The sequence below is a fragment of the Sapajus apella genome, unplaced genomic scaffold, assembly GCF_009761245.1.
Source record: "Sapajus apella isolate SASKATOON/1434 unplaced genomic scaffold, GSC_monkey_1.0 scaffold70, whole genome shotgun sequence".
Classification (NCBI taxonomy): Eukaryota; Metazoa; Chordata; class Mammalia; order Primates; family Cebidae; genus Sapajus; species Sapajus apella.
The window spans coordinates 5,920,484-5,941,949 of NW_022437010.1; the positions used below are offsets into that span (position 1 = coordinate 5,920,484).

Sequence of the window (21,466 nt, forward strand, 5' to 3'; positions counted from 1 at the left end):
CGGGTTAGGCTAATGAGATTATCTGGAGCCTCAGTTGCAGCCACATCAATCTGTGCTCTTTCAATTGGATTCCACACATATTGACTGAGGGTCTTCATGAGCCCAGTTAATACTAACATCGCATTTTATATATGCCAAATACTACAAGTACTAAGTGTTTTATTGTGTGTGTGTGGGGGGGGGTCATTGTTATTGTTTGTTTTTTGAGACAGGGTCTTGCTCTGTCACCCAGGTTGGAGTTCAGTGGTGCAATTATGGCTCACTGCAGCTTCAACCTGCTGGGCTCAAGTGATCCTCCCACCTCAGTCACTCCAGTAGCTAGGACTACAGATATGCACCACCACGCCCAGCTAATTTTATTTTTTGTTGTGACCAGGTCTCACTATGTTGCCCAGGCTCGTCTTCACCTCCTGGTCTTAACCCATCCTCCCATCTTGGCCTCCCAAACTGCTGTGGTTACAGGCATAAGTCACCACACCCAGCATTACCTAAGTATTTTATATGGATTTATTTGCTTACTCCTCAAAAGGTATCAGTTAATTACACACAAAAAATTAATTAATTTACAATAATTTATAAACTGAGGCTCAGAGATGTTAAGAAATTTGCCAAGGTCACCCAACTAGTTAAACTGGACACAAACACAGGCAGTCTGACTTCAGAGCCCATATTCCATATCACTGTGTCACATGACCTGAAGATACCACAGTGACAGAAGACAAGTGAGAACACTGCAGCATTCTCTACCTCAAGTCAACTAGGCCTTATAATAGTCACAACTGGCATTAATCAAAGCTGTTCTCATGGGTCAAACAAATAAAAGTGATATTTCAGGAAAGCAGGAAGTGTCCGCAGGAAGAAAATAAGATAGGGTAATGAGATAGGGAATACTTGAAGGAGGTCTGTTGTGAGCTGAGACATGCTCAGAAACTAGTTCCTGGCTAAGCTCTGACCATCTAAGTAGTCTTAGAACTAGCTGTGTTTAGCCCTGTTATATCCAAGGACAGTCAAGGTCTTTACCTGGCTTTGGTTTTGTTCTAATAAAGAAATCATACACAAATTATTATGATAGGCACATAAAACAGGGGCTCTGGCCACATAAAATTGAATTGGACATGGAGTCTGCTTTTGAGTCATGCATAATAACTATGAAAAAGAAGTACCAATTGTCAGGCCTGATTATCTTTACAAAGAAAGAGAGGGATATTTTCTTCCGACTATAAAAGTAGTCTGTCTTCATTTCTACGTTTTCAGCCACCAGCTAGAGCTCCACACTGATGCCTAACTGGCACTTAATATTCTACCCTTCCAAAGTTCACTTCCCTGTTTTCCATATTGCTATTGCTCTTCTTCCTACATCCTATTCCTCCCAATAATCCCCTGGTACAGCCTCAGGAGTAAAGCCTACCTCTCCCCGTTTCCAGTCTGGCTGCAGTTCCAAGTCCTGTTAGGTTTGTCACATCCCTTTTGTCTGGCCTTTCCCCACTGCACTGCAATAACCAAGGGGCAGGCTCTCAACGCCTAGCTATGAACTCCTCTGCGCAGCAACAGCCTTCCATAAGCCCTCTCCAACCCCTCCCCATGATATTTTATACAAGGGCAACATTAATCTCCCTCTCTCACTCCATTCTTTCATTTGTTCATCTCTCCCTAATGCTATTCATTCATTCATTCATTCATCCAATAAACATTTATTGGTCACCTACTGATACTCCTCACACTATTCTAGGAGTTGTGAATTCAGTCAACAAGACAGATACTTACCTGTCCAAATGAAGCTTAATTGATAGTAAAAAAGACAGGTAATAAACATGAGAATAAATAAACAAGATAATTCACCAACTGACAAATGCCATGAAGAAAATAAAGCAGAGTGATATAAAAGAAAACATCAATTAGAATGCTTCCCATTCAGGTAATAGAGAACCTGACTCAAAGGGACTTGAAAAGGAGACAACAGCTCACAAAACAAGAAGTCTAGGTGTGGGCACGTTCTATCCAGACCCTGGCTCTCTGCTGTTCTCCGGGGGCTGCCTTCCTGAGTGTCAACTTTGTCCTGACTCAGCAGAACCAGACCTCACCTCCTGATCTTGAAGTTGGAGGGAAGGAAGAGGCAACATCTCTTCAGTGAAACTTCTCAGAAGGAAAGACACTTTTCCCCCATCGTGTCCCATTGGTCCCTCACTGGTCACATGCCATGAATGAAGCAATCACTGATAATAAGAGAATTAGTATGATCGGATTAGTCCCTGGCCAAGGGATAGGCACAGCTTCCCTTGAGTTACCAAGGGTCAGAATGGCTAGTGGAGCACAATCATGGGAGAAAACAACATCAGGGGAGCAATGACCAGTGTCCACGACAACAAGCCACCTGGGACTGGGGCATAGAGGGGGGAACTGGAGGTTGGGATATAGGCAAGGAGAGGAAGAGGGACTCTCTGAGCTGTACCTGAGTAATGAGAGAGAGGCAACCAGGCAAAGCCCTGGGGTAGGAGTATTTCAGTTACAAAGACCAGTAAGAGGAGAGACTCAGCTCAAAACAAGGTCAGCCTGCTCAGGAAACAGTAAATAGTGTGACTACAGGCATGAGGGAGGTAGACTGGTGATCAATGCTGTCCAAATAGGAGGCAAGTGTCCATGATGCAGAGCCTTGAAGGCCATGAGCTAGAGCCGAGATTCTACCTGAAGTTGCACGGGAAGTTTTTTGAGGACTGTGGTCAGGGGAGAGTCCCAGTCTAAAACGCACATGCTTCATGCAACGTCTTCTCATCTGTCCTCTTCTATTATCCCCCAATTCACGACTATAAAAGGAAGCCTAAACTCCTTGGCTGAGCATTTGAGGTCCTCCGTAATCTGGCTCCAAAAGACTCTTTCTACATCATACATTCAAATCAAGTTCTGTTTCTTTGTTATGTCCAAAGTAGTGCTATGCCCACATTCTTGCACGTGCCTAAAATATACTTCTCTTCAAGCCTGTGTATCCAACTCTTTTTGAGAGCCGTCCAAAAAATCTAGGCTTTCAACTATTGGCTATGAGTGAACTGGGAACTTCTTCAAAGACTAAGTCAGATGCCACACATCTTTCCCCAGTCCCCACAGAGAAGTCATTTCTCCTATCTGCAAACAATCACATCCTTTCATTTAGTCTTCCTCTTGTGGTACTTGTCAATTTCCACCTTGCATATGGTTCTGTCTGTATACTGTCATGTACCACGTAACAATGTTTTGGTAAATGGCAGACTACATATATATGACAGTGATCCTGTAAGATGACAGTACCATATTTTTACTATACATTTCTATGTTTAGATATGCTCAGATATACAAAACTTAACCATTGCATTACAACTGTCCACAGTATTCAGTAAACTGCTGTACATGTTTGTAGCCTAGAAGCAATAGACCATACCATACAGCCTAGGTGTGCAGTAGGCTTCACAATCTAGGTTTGTGTAAGTACATTCTATGATGTTCACACAACACCACAATTGCCTAACAACATGTTTCTCAGAATGCATCCCTGTTGTTAAGCGATGCACTGTATATCTCACCTCTACAACACATCTGCAGCATAAAATTTGACTGTGAGTCTCCCTGTCTCCCACCTTCATCTCCATTTCAAGTACCCTGTACACTGCCCAACATATGTCAATAATAAATAAAAGAAATAATGCATTAATGAACAAACAAATGAACAAACCATGCTGGCTGGTCCTGGTTACTGAAGCCCCCAGCAGAAATTAAGACATGTAGACAGTGGTGTGTGCCATTGGAGATTACAGAAATGTGATGATGGCTCAAGAAGGATGTAATCCTTCAGTTTGATGGGTATGAAGGACATGCATGAATGATGTGTTTTCCTGCCTTCACAGAACGGAAGCGCTGGTTACCAGGAGGCCGACGTGGAGAGCACGAATTTCGTAAGGGGAGGGGTCCTGAGGTTCCTAAATCATTCATGGATAGACTGGGTTTCTAGATTGGTGCTCTAAAAACAGTGGTATCAGCAGTTAGGGATACAAGTTTCTGAAGGTATCTAATAGGGTAGCATCCATTCTGTGTGGCCTGTGCAGTGAGATCTTTGCTTATGCTAATTATTTTTCTACTATGTTGAAAGACACTGTTGCCCACATCACAAACAAATCTATCCTTATATGCCTGGGTAGATCAGGCTAAAATGCAAGTAACAAAGATAATCCAATTTAGCCTGCAAATAAAAAACTGAGTCTTCCACCAAATTCACTTTAGACAAGAGCAATGGAATAATCCTGAGGAATGCTGAAAAAAGAAAAACAATGTATGTATATAAGTCAATGTTTTCTAAAGCTTTAGATGCCCTCTCATGAATCAGGAGCAGGGTATTCTTAATACACAGCGTATCCAGCATGCATGAGTTACAGAGCATGAGGCTTTGCTTGTGCTGATTCATGTCACAACCTCCTTGGTATTATTTAAATGTAGTGTTTTATATGCAAATATAGATAACACCAAAAGTAACATCTAAATCAGAACAAAATAAGTACAGTACATACTAGTTAAAAATAATTCCACATATGAACATATCTATGGACTGCAAACATTATTACCCTTTAGACCATGATTATACGTTTGCAGACACTTCATCCAAATGTTAACACACTTTTTTCTTATGCACAAATTTGTGTGTGTGACATATACTGAACGTGTGCTCCCATATACTGAACGTATTTAACAAAGTTGGGGGTGTCTATTCTTACTTCTTCCACCCAAATAAACAAGCAGATTGACATCACAAGGCTTCTTTTTGCTTAGGCAGAATATTGAGCAAACAAATATTTATTCTGGGTTACTCAGCTGTGATACATAAGGGGATTCATGACATGCTATGTCTGGTGCCTGCTAAGCTTTTACGAGATAATTGCACCTTGGACCACCTAGGACATCATTCACATTAAATGGAGAGAACTGATTTTAAAATTTAAAAAACATGGAACGGGCAGAATTTAATCAGTCATGCTTCCATAAAATTAAGGAAGGTATAAATAAATGGGCAACAGAAAGGTGCAATAAAACCAGGATTAATCAAACCGTGATTAATTCAGGATCAGATTAAAACCAATAGTGCCAGCTGTATCTGATCCGCTCTGCAGCATTATTCTCTCCTGCTCCTTTTTGTTTTCCCATTTTTCCTCCTTCTCATTCCCCTTTGCTCTCACCCCTAGGGCACCCTCTTTGGTGGATAAACCTGCAGGCGAGTTAATTGTCACATACATGGATTTAATCACATTGTCCATCACATTTGGGGGCCCTGCCTTCAGCGATCCATGACTAATTGTTGTGGTAATTTTTCAATCATTAACAGCAGCGCATATGCTGCAGACAAATCCCAGCGTGCCTGCTAAACCCCAGTGACATGCGGCCCACAGACTCCAGAAGCGCCACACCAGCCCCCAGCCCCAATCCTATTAGCCATACGTCGTCATTAATATACATCTATTCCAGGAATATGTCAGGCTGTCATGTGGCTGGAGGGGGCTGAGCATGCTTTATAACACAGCCTTGTTTTCAATCTATTCTTTGAAAAAGGAAGAGGAAGAGGAGGAAAAAGGAAATTAAAACTCCATGTGGGATAAGGAGCTGGGGGACTATTCTGAATTCCACTTGTTTCTCATTCATTTTCAGGCAGGCTCCTGAGCTGTGGCAAATGCCCTTTCTTTGAGTTTCAGCAGTATTAGTGATCTCCATGGCAACCACCAGTACGCATCTGCTGCACCACACTGCAGCTTCCCTGGGCTCAATTCTCAAGTTGCCCTGGTGTCAGACGGGGCACACATGTGCACTGGTGGGACAAGACCCTGCCTTGGGGAATCATCCAGCTGATTGAAGCCCTGCTCTAATCACCACATAATATGAGCCAACAAGATCACACAGAATATGATCTGCCCGCACTAGGCAATAGGATTCCAGGACTGCTATTTATTTTTTATTTTCCTTAAAAAAGGGCCTTTGTTGGTTAAAAGCAAAGAGTCACAGGAATAGCTATCTAACAAAAGGGATTAATTTTAAAATAGGTGGTACAGTATTGTGGGTAATATTTATTTAAAGCAAAAATCTCATATGTCCTTCATTAAAGGAATTATTTAGGAGGAAATTAAAACTCCCAGAGTTTTCCGTTGGTTCTTTCTAAACGAAAGGCTACTGGGGATATTAACCAGAGTATGAAAAGGTAAGAGAAGGATTCCTGGGTTTTTGCTGAAATTCTGACTCTTCCTATGGAGTCTCAGGAAACTCCCTCTTACACCCAGTTTCCCCAAGATCAAAATACGATCTACTTATTTTAGGCACTTAGCACTGGATCACTGAACAAGGCCTCGGCAAGACTTAATTAATACGTGCAATTCATTTTTAGCTCCTCAAATGAAAGAGGTTTGGTGCAGGCTCCATTATTATGAAATGAGGGGCCGAGCGCCCTCTACTGCTGCTTCTGGGTCACTCTCTCTGTGGCTGAAATCCGTCAATGGGATTCACTTATTGTTAAGAAGTAACTCTCACATTCTAGCTTAGAAAGCCTTTTCTGATCAGTAACAGCAGGAAGAAAGGAACACAGGAAGAGGAAGTGAGCAAGATAATAGACTGGTTGTTATAAATAGCTATACCTGTACCAAGACTACTCAAAAGTACCACAGGTTAATACAGTAAAGGGAGAGGGGTCTGGGAAAATTCAGAGTGCTCAGTTTTGCATCATAAACACACATGAAAAAGAAGTAAAAAATTGAGTCTCTTACTTTCCCCTCACATTCTTCCAGGACAACGATTCTTATAGGATCTCATTGATTAGTCTGTTTTCTAGAAAAGTCAGATGAAAAAGAAAAGCTTTGTTTTTCTTTCAATTTTCAATAATCACAGGACTTAGTTATTTTCCAACTTTGTTTTTTAGTTTAGTTGCAACAAACTCAGACCCATGAGCTATGCGGAACTACACAAACTATACAGAACAAATCCACTTTCGAGCCTTACAGGTACTTATTAGTTATTATAATAAAAAATTACAGAGGAGAAAATAAAATGATCTGAATATTACTCTTACCCCCTTTTCCATTACGTAATGATACGTAACATTTATTGTATTCATTCACTGTATAACATTCATTGTACTCATTATAAATATGAGTTCGGTGTAGAGATGAAATTGGGCAGTATACAGTCATCCCTCAATGTCTGCAGGGGACTGGCTCCAGGATATGCTGCAAATACCAAAATCTGAGGATGCTCAAGTCCCTGATATAAAATGGCATAGTAGTTGCATACAACCTATGCACATTCTCCCATACATTTTAAATAATCTCTAGGCTACTTATAAAACCTAATATAATGTAAATAGTTGCTATACTATGTATTTTTTTTTTAACTTGGACTTTTTTTTCTAAATTTTTTTTTTCTTTTTTTTTTTTCTGAGATGGAGTTTCACTCCTGTTACCCAGGCTGGAGTGCAATGGCGCTCTCTCTGCTCACCGCAACCTGCATCTCCTGGGTTCAAGCAATTCTCCTGCCTCAGCCTCCTAAGTAGCTGGAACTACAGGCTGCGCCACCAGGCCCAGCTAATTTCTGTATTTTTAGTAGAGACGGGGTTTCACCATGTTGACCAGGATGGTCTCAATCTCTTGACCTCATGATCCACCCGCCTCGGCCTCCCAAAGTGCTGGGATTTCCTGAATATTTTTAATCCACACTTGGTTTAGTCTGTGAATGCAGAACCTGCAGATATGGAGGGCCAGCTGTATTAAAGAAATTCTGCTTCTTTATCAAAAATTAATTCCTTTTGGAAAGTTGTAAATAATAATAGTAATAATAACAATATACTAGATAATAATAAAGTCTACCACTCACTGAAGTGTTATTCTGTGTCAGAAACTGTTCTAAGTGCTCTACATCTGTCACTTTTTAATTTTTACAACTCTTCAAGGTCAGTACCAGTATTATTCCTACTTTTGAGATGAGAAGAATGAGACTCAGAGAAGTAAGTATCTTGTGTAAGGTCACACAATTGACAAATGACAAAACCAGAATTCAGATGCAGGACATCGAAATCCCAAACCCACAAAGTTAGCCATTAAGCCATACTGAAAAACACTGATTAGAAATCTAGTTGCCTTAAAAGAAAAATTGTGAAAGCTATGTTCATCTTATACCTCCAAACCCAAATCTTATCTTTTTAGAAGCAATGACCACAGATTTTTCCATCGACTTTAATTTTTTTGTGGGACATTATCAATTGACACTTGAACTGAGTCATCATCACTGACTGACAGGAACCCAGTTCCTGTAAGAGATGCCAAGTGCAGTGCAAAGAACATTCTACACGACAAAATTCCAGAGGCCGGCAGAGGGTCTGAGACTTGCTGGAGTGGTAGCTAGCAGCAAGGCGCTGGATTCTGACATGCTGGAGCGAGAGAAGGGGTTTTCTGAGCCCTCTGCAGTTGTTTCGGGAGAAGATCAAGAAGGTATCCAGAGGAGGGATTAGCTACTGTTACCCACCAAGGGACAAAGAGCAGGGGTATGAAGTGTGGGGTGGGGCTCCACACAATGGGAGACGGCGGTTCTGCTGTGAGGTAGTGAGAACGAGTGTGATCAGGGCGGTGCAGCTCTGCGCAGGAGAGGAACCTTGGTGGACCAAGCAAGTGGTGATAGCCACATGTGGGAAAACACAGAAAAGTGGGAGCTGGGCAGCTGACTGAGGGCCTGCCACCAAGTGGTCCCAACAAACAGTCACTGTAAGTGGCAATGGCTAGAGACAGGTTTCTGTGAAGACGCCTGTGTAAGGGATTCATGTCAGTCTCGAGCCATTTTCAAGAACCCAAATCTCATCAGGCTTGAAATGACCAGAATCCAGTAAACTGGGAATGGCAGGAAGATACATTTTCAAATTTTACCTGTCACATATGCGAAGTCATATGCACATCTGTATTATATGGATATAAATTTCAGACACAGAAACCCTTAAACTTCATCATTCCAAAAGGATAAGACTATACAGAAACATCTCCCATACATTACCCTATAAATACACATGAAATCATCTTTTTACTCTTATCTCACCATCATTTCCTGTGTAACATCAGAAACGAACTACAGCATGCTAGGCATTGCCTTCTTGTGAAAGTGTGAATAACTGGCAAACTGTTGGAAAATGAAACGGATTGCTGATTACGCAAGGAATCGTAATCCATTCTGCAGACACAGGAAAAAGATGAACGATCAAACACTAGTATTAGAATAGTGTCATTACCTTTTATGAATGAAATGGCCCTCTTTGAAACAGATTTAAAGATTTCTGGTGGAATTATATTTTAGAAAATAAGTGTTCTTTCTATAATATTGTGGATTCTCCTTAATAATTATCTCCTTAAATATGAAGAACTTGATGAAAATATTAAAGGCAATTTGATTATTTTAATAAGACATAACATTACCATCACACAAATTCTCCTTTTCTTTCATTATATGGCTTTTTTTTTCTACTTTCACCAGTCAAAGGAATAAGCATCTACTTAGCATGCTCTGAAATCTTGAGCTAACCCTGGTACTACAGATGTGTAATCTTTCATAGCTTAGGAATATTATTTTGCAATGAATTGCACAATGAGAAATACCACTTAGAAAATCATGGGCTTTGATGTTGCTGACACAAAGGGTTTCCATGACACTGAAGCTCCTAAAGAGTTTATCTTGATATATGTAACGTGTCACCATAACTCTTGGGTTGAGAATATCACCACTTTCTGAGAGCAGGGGACATACAAGATGCTCTCTCAGGTCCCTTCCAACTTTGATATTTGGTGGTTGTAAGTTTTTACTACTGGCCTCAGTCTCTCAGTCAGGAAAATGAATAATAAACATTGCAAAATATATATTCTACTTAATGACATTTTGAAGTTAGCCATATTATTAAGACAATCAATATTTTGAAACACAGCTCATCATTCCCTTCTGATAACGTTAAGGAAATGAGCATCTATAATTATCAAAGTGTATATCTAGAATCATAGAACCACAAAATGGTAAGGCGTAAGTCATCGTAGAAATCATCTTTCGGTCTGACCACATTTATTTTACTGATAAGGAAACACAGAGGTCCAGAGAATAATAAGAAGAGCAATAACAATGATAATAAAACTTATGACTATCATTATCATTATCAAACTAACACTTATCCACAGAGGAGATTGGAAGCTACTGGGAAAAATTAGATCGTTCACCTATAACGGGTAGCATGGTGGGGGCACTATCAGTATGGAAAACTCATGTTTTGAGTTGACACAGGAAGAGGACATAGCAAAGGTGACTAAGAAAGGAGATAACTGGAGAATACTTTATTAACATCTCAGACCTATTTTAGTTAGAAGCCAATGAGCTCAATAGCAAATAAACTATCTCACTTCAGCATCTAAAACTTCATGGGCAAATGTTATGAGCTCATAAGCATGTAGGACTCTGGAAACTACAATGAGAAATTACTTGGCATTGATCATGAACCTTCTCAGAAATGAAATGGCCCCTAGATTAGGGCTTCTGAAGCTTCAAAAGTCAATCTTCAACAGCAGTAAAATGTTGTTACTTAAACCTTAAAATGCCTATTTAAGGATTGGTAAGAATGTGTGACCACCTGTGGCAAAAAAAAGAAAAAATCTATTAAATTCATACAGTCAAAATGTAAACCACAGATAGAAAAATTTCATTTAATTTAAACAGACTAATTAATTAAAATGGAGGCCTTAACAACCAATAAATCAGGGAGTGACTATTCAACTTACAAAATAATGTGCTGCTGGTATCCCATTGTCCATTTATAAAACTTTAATTTGTATTCAACGTCTCAGGAACACATCTGTTGCATAAACTGAAGAATATGTGCCTCTTATCATTCCTGCCAAGAAGGTCATAAGCTGTGCTAGTAATGAGAGAAGTCACTGCAGCATAAGGCTGAGGTGGCCATGTGCTCACGGGTTCAAGGAATCCACAGAAGAGCCAGCATGGGCTGCTGACTCCAAATGGGCTCTGTTCCCAACCCAGTGCTTCTCAGACACCTCCGATATCAACTTCCTGCATAAGAATCACCAGGGGTGCTGCTTCAGTCTACAGATCCCAGGCACCACACACAGTCTTGCATTTGACTCTCTGGAAGGAAATAGGCGTTTTTATCGAGCTCCCCAGGTTTGAAAATCACTGAGTCATTTTGCCAGCATGCCTGAGAATGAGCTCTCAGTGGATGGGTGGGTGCCATCAGGACCATTATGAAGTCTCACATCCTCTGGGTTGATGTGAAACTGAAACAAGCCTAGGAAATGACAAACAAAGCCTCCAATGAGGGATGTGACATATTTCCTTATCTTCCACCAAACGTTTATTCATTATGTTTTCAGAGCTAAGCCTGGGAATATAGAGTTGACTAAGACATGGTCCTTGCCTTTAAGGAGCTCAACATCTAGTGGGGAACACAGGAAAGAGACTCAGAAATCACACAGGCAATGACAGTGGCACTGGAGAGAGGTACACAGAGCATTTCAGAAATACAAACAAAGGTCTCATGCTGGGCTGGAGTGGGGATAGGAAGGGAAAAGAAGTGGCAGAGGCAGGATCTGTGAAGACTGCAGATGAGAAGCAAATTAAATCTTTCAGAATGAGTAGAAATTAAGGGAGTGGGGGAGGGACTAACGACAGAAGGAATGCCATGTGTAAAGTACAGAGGCAAAGAGAGAAGGAGTATTCAGAGAGCTGTACATTACTCATCGCTGTTGAAAAAAGGAATTACACAGGTGTGTGTGAGAAATGAGCTTCAGAAGTCTGCAAGGAACAGAAAAAAGAGGCAGGTCTGTCCTGCTAAGGGCCACTCACCACAGAGTTACTGAGGTAAGTTAAAAACAAGGATAAAATTGAGTCTCCTACAGTGGAAGCATTACAGACATGGGAAGAATCCAGACAGGGGCTGATAAAAAAAAAATTCTTTTCTTTCAAAAAGAGTATGGCTATGAAGAGGTCTTTATGTTACATAAGCTAAAATTGAAAAAATAAAAAAGCTAATGATGCTTACATTAAAAAAAACTTCCAATAAATGGACTTTTAATGCCTCCATTTATTGGAAGAAAAAAAGATACCTCCTAGTACTTACCAAATAATTTCTGACAAATACCAAAGGCTACAGGACTAGTTTTCACAAGAGTACTTAGACAGACATGGCTACAGAAGGTAACACTGGTTTGAGAATTAGAGGTATGTCCATCACTGCAGAGTTAACGGGGGTGAAACAGATAAATGGAAAGACCAGGAGTCTTTAAAAAGCCGGAACAGAAAATCTATTGGAGATGTAGTCTGAAGCAAGGTGCTGAGCTGGTCTAGTTGTAGTTAGAAGCTAAATAGCAAATAAACTACAATATACAGATAAGACTACATCGTGCCCCGACTAAGTTAACTTTAAACGAGTATTAACACGAAAGGAAGAAACAAACAAACAAAACGTACGCACAACATCACCAATCAACCACCTTGCTAACCGTGCTCTCCAAATTCTCATTGTTTTTACTTTTTCAAATGATGTAGGCTTCACAGACAGTTGTGAAGATGAGGAGCACAAGTTGAGTTTGCACCCTAATACAACTACAGAAAAATTAACGATTGAAAGCGATTTGTTCTCTTTTTTGCTTATAAATAGAGTTGACGAGTACTTGCGATTAAAATTGACTTTTCCAAGGATGTTCCACGTATCTATTGTTTTCAAGAGGACTGTATTTAAAATGCCTCCAAGAAATGAAAATCTACTCAGTAAATTTTAAAAGTCTAACATGATCTTCATAACTCAGTTCAAGCTTCCCCACTCTCTACCAGCTGGAGGGTCTTCCTTGTATCTCACCTAACGCCCCCATGCTGCAGCCTGCATGACTTCTCTAGTCTTTCTCATCAAGGACGCTTGAAAAGATAATTCGTCCTCTTTGTAGAAAGATGTTCATTTTGTTATTTTCATGTTAAGATGTGATTTCATGATTAAGTTGTTGACTTCCTTCCTTCCTCCCTTCCTTCTCTCTCTCTCTCTCTCTCCATGGAGGCCAATGTTTTTCTTTCTCTTTCTCTCTCTCTCTCTCTTTCTTTTTCTTTCTTTCTTTTTTCTTTCTTTCCTCTATAACAGATACTTTTCTCTGTTTGTGGTTTAAAAATTTTGGGGTATTATAAAAAGGTAAGGAATGCTGCTCTACAGCTGGTTTCACAGTTACAGGAAGATACTGCATGTGGTCCCAGTACTGTAATAGCTTATAAATGAAAGAGAAAAATAGATCTCTAATAGGTTTAGGAAAAACTGAACACCACTAAGGAATGTTCTCATCTCTGGCAATTGAGTAAAGGTAAACAGAGTGAAACAGAGAAGGGGAAAAGTGAAAAAGCAAGCTTGTCGGTTCAGCAAGGCCTGACTCGGGCAGCAGCTCTTTCTCCCCCAACATGTCCCCATTAGCGAGGAAGACCTGGGATAAACTAGAAGACAGCCCAAGATTCCCAATGACTCCACCCAGACTGCCTGATGGACTTGGAGGACACTGGCCTAAAGGTCAGTCAAGGTCAGAACTGTCCATTGTGGGAGCGTGAGGCCTGCACATATGGTGGAACCAGCTGCTGATCAAGCCAGCTGCTCTGCTGAGTCACAGCCTGTTCCTCAAGCTCAGCTGAGTGGCAACATAAGAAACTGTTTCTGTCTGTCCCAAATTTAATGCCGGCCCCTTAACAGGGGCTAACTCTCCTTCGCATTTCTAGGAAACAACATACAGCAGGTGTTCAATAAATGCTGCTTAGAAATGAATAAACTGGTTAATAAAATAATAAGATAGAGAAGTTCAACCAAATGTATACACTTAAGGTCAGAGATTGAATGGTGGTCCACTGCACAACACCTGCCATGAATCCCCGACACTAGAACCACCCCTTATGAAACCTCCTGTGCCTGAAGTTATGACTACATTACCTTAGTAAAGACTTTTCCATTCCTTCGCTTTAACAAGGTCTTTCCCAATTGGCTATTAGTAGGGGAAGGGAAGAGAAGAAATCCATAATGTAAACCAAAAGAAAAATGAAAGAAATGTAGAGTTGAAACATGCTGTTAAGGGAGTCAACTATGTTAGAATCTACAAAGCAGTTTTCACACACAGAGCAACAGAAAAATGGCAAGTGCTGTATGCTTTAATCCCACTTTTTTTTTAAAGAAAACAAATCTGCTCATAATGCTGTTGATGTATTTATGCCAGAGGCATAAGAAATGAAATCTGTAGATTTCATTTGTCTTAGGAAAAATTTTCAATTATCTACAGATAATTTGTATTATTACAGTTTTAACACACCTATTATTGTTGAAAATTTTTTCCTATGATAGTTTTACTACAAGCATAACATAATCATGTTCTTTCTCTTTCCTTACAAAGACAAAGCCACAAAACAAATGCCCTAAACTCGACAAAGGAATTTCGCTGTTAGTTTTTCACAGATGATAAGAAAGTTGGTCCATGCAATGGAGGAAAGTAGACTCACGCCAAGGTACACAATGTGACGTTTCAGAACCCACAAGGACACAGAACAGATTCCTAAAAAGTCCTAAGAATCCATAAAACCTTCTAGAACTAATAAACAACTTTAGCAAGGTCACAGGAAAAAAGATCATCATATGAAAATCAATCATATTTGTATGTACTAGGAATGAACAATCTGAAAATGAAATTTAAAAAGCAATCCCATTCACAATACCATTAAGAAGAATAAAATACAAATAAATTTTATTAAATAAGTGCAAGACTTGTGCTCTGAAAACTACGAAACACTGCTGAGAGGAATTAAAGATGATCAAGTGAGAGGCCCAGGGTCCGGCCCCTAGCTTTCATAAATAGTGACTGGAACACAGCTCATTGGCCACACTACTTTCTCACCACAACAGCAGAGTTGAGTAGCTGTGTCTGAGACTGCAGGGCTTATGAAAATAATTCTTCGCTACTTAGCCCTTTCAGAACAAAGTTTGCCAAGCTCTGATATAAATACAAATTCCATGCTAACTTAATACTATTGAGATGGCAATTTTCCTCTAAATGATCTACAGATCTGATGAAATTTCTATCAAAATTCCAACAGACTTTTTTTGTGTATGAGACTGACAGAATTGGTATTCTAATACAAAGGAAGTAGAATAGCCAAAATACTTTTGAAAAAAAGAACAGTTTGAGAACTTAACACTACTCAATATTACATATATTCTGAAGCTTCAATAAACAAGATTGCATGGTACTATATACAGATTTTCAACAAAGATACCAAGACAATTCAATGGGGAAGGACTAGTTTTCTCAACAAATGGCTCTAAACAAAGGGATACACACACTCAAAAAGATGAATCTGGAACCTCTCCTTATATCACACATAATATTTAAATCAAAATGGAAAATATATCACAATGCAGGAGGTAAAACAGTAAACTTCCAGAAGAAAATAGACAGGAGAATCTATGTGACTTGGGTTAGTCAAATAGTTCTTAGGTACAACACAAAAATCATAATCCATAAAAAAAACTGATGAATTAGATTTCTTTAAAATTTCAAAAGATATCACTAAGAAAATAAAAAGATAAGCCACAGACTAGGAGAAAATATAAGCAATCATACATATAATAAAGATCTTATATCTAGAACATATAAAGAACTCTTACAACTGAATAAGGCAAAAATCCAATTAAAAATGGACACTATTTTTGAATAGGCATTTCATCAGAAAATATATACAAATGGCTACTAAGCATATGAAAAGATACTTAACATGATTATTCATGAGGAAAATGTAAAGTATAACTAACAAGATACATACTCACTGGGATGCCTATTTTCAAGAAGTCAGATAATATAAAATGTTGGTGAAGATGTAGAGAAACTAGAACCCTCATGTATTGCTCATGCACAGTCCCTTTAGAAAAAGTTCGGCAGTTTATAAAAAGTCAATCACAAGCTTACCAAACAACCCAGCAATTCTACTCCTGGGTGCCTACCCCAAAGAAATGAAATCATATGCCACATAAAGACCTGTATGTGACTGTTCATAGCAGCTTTATTCATTACAGACAAAAACTGTAAAGGATCTAAATGCCCACTGACTGGTCAATGGATAAATAAAATGTGTACAATACTATTCGACAATAGTAAAGAACCAACTACTGAGACATGCTAATAGGATGAACCACAAAACACTGCACTGAGTGGAAAAAGCCACATGCCAAAGACTACATAGTGTATGATTCCATTTACATAAAATGTCAAGAAAAGACAAATCTATAGAGACAGAAAGTAGAACAGTGGATTGTGCCACTGCACTCCTGTCCGTGCAACAGCAGTGAGACCCTGTCTCTATAAAAGAAAGGAAGTACAGTAGAGCAGGTGGCTGCCTGGGGCTGGGCGAGAGTCATGATTGGCTACATATGGACACGAGGAAAGTTTTTGGGGTTGATTGTGGTGGTGGCTAGAAAACTCTATAAATTTACTAAATAATCCTTGAATAATTATCTAAATTCTTCCTCCATAAGCTGTTAAAAAAAAAATTAAGTCCCAGGGAGAAAAAAATGGCTACAAATAAATGATCAGAAATTCAAATGTCTGGGCCAGGCATGGTGGCTCTCACCTGTAATTCCTGCACTTTGGGAGGCCAAGGTGGGTGGATCACCCAAGCTCAGGTGTTCAAGACCAGCCTGGGCAATGTAGTGAAACCCTGTGTCTACTAAAAATACAAAAAATTAGCCAGGCGTGGTGGTGCATGCCGGTAGTCCCAGCTACTCAAGAGGCTGAGGTGGGAGGATCGCTTGAGCCTGGAAGGCGAAGGTTCAAGTGAGCTGAGATCATGCCACTGCACTCCAACTTGAGTGAAAGAGTGAGATTTTGACTCGAAAAAAGAAAAGGCATTAAAATATCTGCAATCCATCAAAACAAGACCATAAACACATACACACACGCACACACACACACACACACACACACACACACACACACAGCACTGGTGTGGTATGCACAGTAGAATGGCACTCAGCATTCACTTTCACTCCCATCTGCCTTTCTGCACTACAGAACTTAGAATGCTGAACACCACATTTCCTGGCCTTCCTGACAACTGAGTTTCTTGAGTAGATTAGATTTCTCCAATTAGATGTACTCAAGTAAGACTTAAGAAGTGAAAGTGGAGGCCATTGTTTTGTGGCTTGACTCTTTCTCCTGGTCAGCATGTGAAGGACTACTAGATTGTTCTGTAAGTACTCCAGTGGTCAGTCACCAGCTTCATGGGTATCAAGAGGCAGTAGCTCCAATGTAAGGTTCTGATCCTTGGACTGCAGCTACAGCAGAATGTTCTTGAAGTGAACAGTCACAGAGGCGGCCTCCTGACTCCCTCGCATCCTAATGTGGCAGATAAAGCAACACCCCTGGCAGGCCAGGGCAGCTGTGTGGTTCTGGGGCATGGTTGGAAACCTGGTCTCAAGCCCACTCCTCCTGCCCCTCCAATAATTTAGAAAGCATCTAATCTCTGTTTTAAGTCTCTTTCTGTTTAAAATAGCTAGTGTGGTTTCTGGCCCTCCAAATGAACCCCTGAAAAATATAATACACAGGAAGACACAGGAAGCAGCATACCTATATGATAAAAGAACAGCCTGCCTAGCCAGGGGCAGGTCAGAGGCTCGTGGACACACATCTCCAAAAGATCAAACAAAAAGAGCAGTGTATTGAGAGTCAGTTCAAGCAATTTGCAGAGAGTGTGCATTTAAATTACTGAAAACCATATAGAAAACTAAGCAGATAAAAAAAGACTGAAGAAAAAGTTATGTGAAAAAGAAAAGGTAATCACAGTTTACTAAATATTTTACCTGTTGATAGCATCAGTCAAAATAACCTAATGCAGCGTACCAATCTATCCCAACATATGCCCTAACTGCAGAGAAGTTAGAAGAATGAAAAGGCGGCCTTTGGTTTGGTTTGCTGTTAGGGTAGGGAAGACATGGCTAAGTCCTTATATTTCATGTTGCATGGTCCAAGGAGAATACTTAAAACCAGAAAGAAATCAAGAAGCAGCAATATGAACATGTTACTTAGAGAGAATGATTCCAAAGACTCAGATGTCAAAGAGTTGAAACGCAGCCTCTAGGGAGGAAGACACAGGAAGGGGGAGGGAGTGGGGGAAGGGGAAAAAGGCATATGGGAGACCGCTGGGGCTTAGTACTAAACCTTGCAGAACTATTGGAATCCTTAAGCTAGATTGTGAATAAACTTTAATAGAAAGAAGTCTTTTTAAAAAAGCATAAAAAAAAAAAAAAAGGGCTGGGCGCAGTGGCTCACGCCTGTAATCCCAGCACTTTGGGAGGCCGAGGCGGGTGGATCACGAGTTCAAGAGATCGAGACTATCCTGGTCAACATGGTGAAACCCCATCTTTACTAAAAATACAAAAAATTAGCTGGGCATGGTGGCACATGCCTATAATCCCAGCTACTCAGGAGGCTGAGGCAGGAGAATTGCCTGAACCCAGGAGGCAGAGGTTGCAGTGAGCCAAGACTACGCCATTGCACTCCAGCCTGGGTAACAAGAGCGAAAGTCCGTCTCAAAAAAAAAAAAAAAAAAGAAAAGGCAGTGACATGGATTCTTTGCATCATTCTAAGGCCAAAGTGCTGTGGTCAAAATGACATCCCTCCAGCTCTGTGCACGTCAACATGGGCAGCAGGCAACTGGAGTGCATTCCACTGCTGTCCACAAAGGTGGCTGGGTCACTGAGAGCCAAGAGCACAAAAGAGGAAAGGAAAAAAGTTCCTGTAAAAGTGGAGCCAGAGCAATACAAGAAATCATGTCAAAAAGACATCGAAGTATACTAGGGTCAAAAAAAAAATCACAAATTGCTTTTTAGATAAAAGATGTGAAAAAAAGTTTGAAGCAACCACTAACAACTATCTCTGTCCAAAAGAGTTGTGAAAATACCAACATTTTGAGCTAAAGGTTAATTAGATTGCCTAAATTCAAATTTGTTTCTCATGTATCCAAGAGTTTCCGTTTCTAGAAATATATTAAACTAATTTGTTTTTCTTGGAAGTAATGCAGGTCCAAGAAACAGATCATTAGACCGCTCTCAGAGGAATCATATTTTCCTTCATGCCACCCACATGGACCAGTGTCAGCAGTTCTGTTGAGCATTATGGGTGATAAGACAATGCTAAAGTTTTACAAAGCAACACATCAAGTGGAAACAAATCAATTTCCCCAGATTAATTTATTTCATGCTTTAATTTTAATGTAATGCATCTGAGAGAACAAAAGAATAAAAACTACTACGACCATCCTTGTTAAAATGTATCTTCAGGGTAGAACGGCACATTTATACAGGCGTGGACGGCCCTCCTCACAACAGACAAATTTGCACTTGCCTGAGCAAAATTTCATTCTTCCTGCAATCAAATTGCTACCAGCATGTTTGCGAACACTATAAATCTGCCCATGTTGATTCTTCAAATGAAAAATTTCAAGGGAAATAAATAATCCTTTACTCCCTGCCTTTCTTAGGAATAAGAAACAGACATCTTGATGAGGTAGAAGAAACAATAAACATGCCCTTATTTAGCAGTCTTCTGCTTGGAAATGCCAGTTTCAATATTATCCACCTGTATGAGGGGGGATATATAATTGCTCAGGGCTGATGGGTCTGATCTCTATGTAACAAACAAGATCCTGATTTTATGCTCTTAATAATTCACTATGATTAGCAGTTATGGGGGAGGTGGATCTGAGTCACCTCCTGTTCTTCCCATTTGTTAATTCATGTTTGACCACATAGGCCCTTGTTCTGGCTGCCAAAGGGGCTGAAGCACACTCTCCTTTTAGGGCTCCAGTGCTCCTCAGCCCCAGCAGGAAGACCAGCTTTGCCAACCCAGGCTTCTTGCATCCCTAGCCCTGGGAGGGCCTCAGGTGTTTCAGACACAGGTACATCCACCTCTTTCCCAAACCCCTTTCCTGCCAAGCCAGGGCAGCATTTCCATGCATGGGCAGTCTTTGCTGTAAATGGTTACATAGGACTAAACCTAGACAGACCTGAGGAGCAGAAGGCAGAGTCAGGACAAACTAGAGCCAAGGGAAGGGAGCCAAAGGGACTTGGCCGTCGGAGCAGACACACAAGCTGCGCCCTGGAGCTGATCAAGTCCTTCGCAGGAGAGGGCTGGGCAGAGGAACCACGACAGCCATGCGGAAGCCACACAAAAGCAATCCAACGTCTCATTTCCACCCTCAATCATGGCCTCCACTGATGCCAAAGTAAACCCGTTCAGCTTCAGGAGGCTTTCCAGCAAACAAAGAATAATTTGTATGGCAGGTCTGTATGTGACAGGTAAGAAACACTCCTGAATGGAAAGATCTGGAAGCTTTCTAATATTACAATGCTCTTTTACTGCTGAATTTCTCTCTGGATTTTTAGCCTTGGTTGACACATCAGCTTGTGAGTTATTTATTTTTCTTTGACTCAGTTTCCCCAGAGAGAAACAGAAATAAAAACATATGTTTATTTCCACCTCTCCAATTCAACTATCCAGGAATTAAATTCTGTTTATTTCAGGCTATTAAATATTCATGGAGTCCAGGAACCAGGTGCTTCAGGAGATTAAAAAATAAATAAAATACAGGCCCTGCTATCACAGAGCTGAGACCTAGAAAGTTTTTAAAATATTCTCAAATAACCATGCCAAAAGGTAAAATGTGGTAAATATCACAGGTGATTATGATAACAGTCTGCTCAACAAACAATTTCAGCGGATTTGGTATGTGCCAGGCATTGTGATAGGCAGGGAAAACAAGATCAAAAAAGTCGGTCAGCCCTTCCCCCCAGCTGTGAATGGTGCAGCAGGGACTGAGAGATTCAGGGAGGAAGAAACAACCTCTCATCCTAGTAGCCGAGAATTGGGTTAAGAGGGTGCCAGCAGGCTCTGATGGCACTGCCATTCAATACACATGCCTCCTGACAATAGGGGTGGGAGGTGGGGGTGGTGGAGGATGCTGGCAGGTGGAGATAGTGAGTCAGCTTCTGAACTGTGAACACACACAACGGCCTGAAGTTGACAGCATGCACCCCATGTGCTGCAGACACTGCACTGCCAGCTTGCCCACTGACTTGGACGTGTGTAGGGGAAAGGGAGGAGGGTGGCTCGGGGCCTCGCTGGAAAAGCAAGTGTTCATACTTTTGTCTTGCAGACAGTAGAGGATCATGCACATTTGAAATGTTACAACTGGAGGCTAAATCCAACAGCAGGGGAGACCCTTACCAAGGCAAGGTAAATGGGCTACCCTCCGTCTCCCTTTCTCTGCTGTTGTTCTGGTAGCTGAACAGGGCTAAAGACCAGATGACAAATACCCTTCCCTCCTTTGGGGGGCCATGAACAGAGCCATTCTCACCAGCCAAGGTTAGATGGAGGCTCAC

At 40.6% G+C, this 21,466-nt stretch overlaps 1 protein-coding gene and 1 long non-coding RNA gene across 5 annotated transcripts in view; both read right to left on the reverse strand.

Moving 5' to 3' along the window:
• Positions 1–21,466, reverse strand: part of FARS2 (phenylalanyl-tRNA synthetase 2, mitochondrial) — a 523,925-nt gene that overhangs the window by 304,500 nt on the left and 197,959 nt on the right. The gene's annotated exons all lie outside the window — the stretch shown is intronic.
• Positions 9,483–16,729, reverse strand: LOC116531375. The gene is made up of 2 exons (XR_004260394.1): positions 12,403–16,729; positions 9,483–10,407 (listed from the first exon to the last, which is right to left on the reverse strand). It is a non-coding gene; the product is annotated as an uncharacterized LOC116531375 (long non-coding RNA).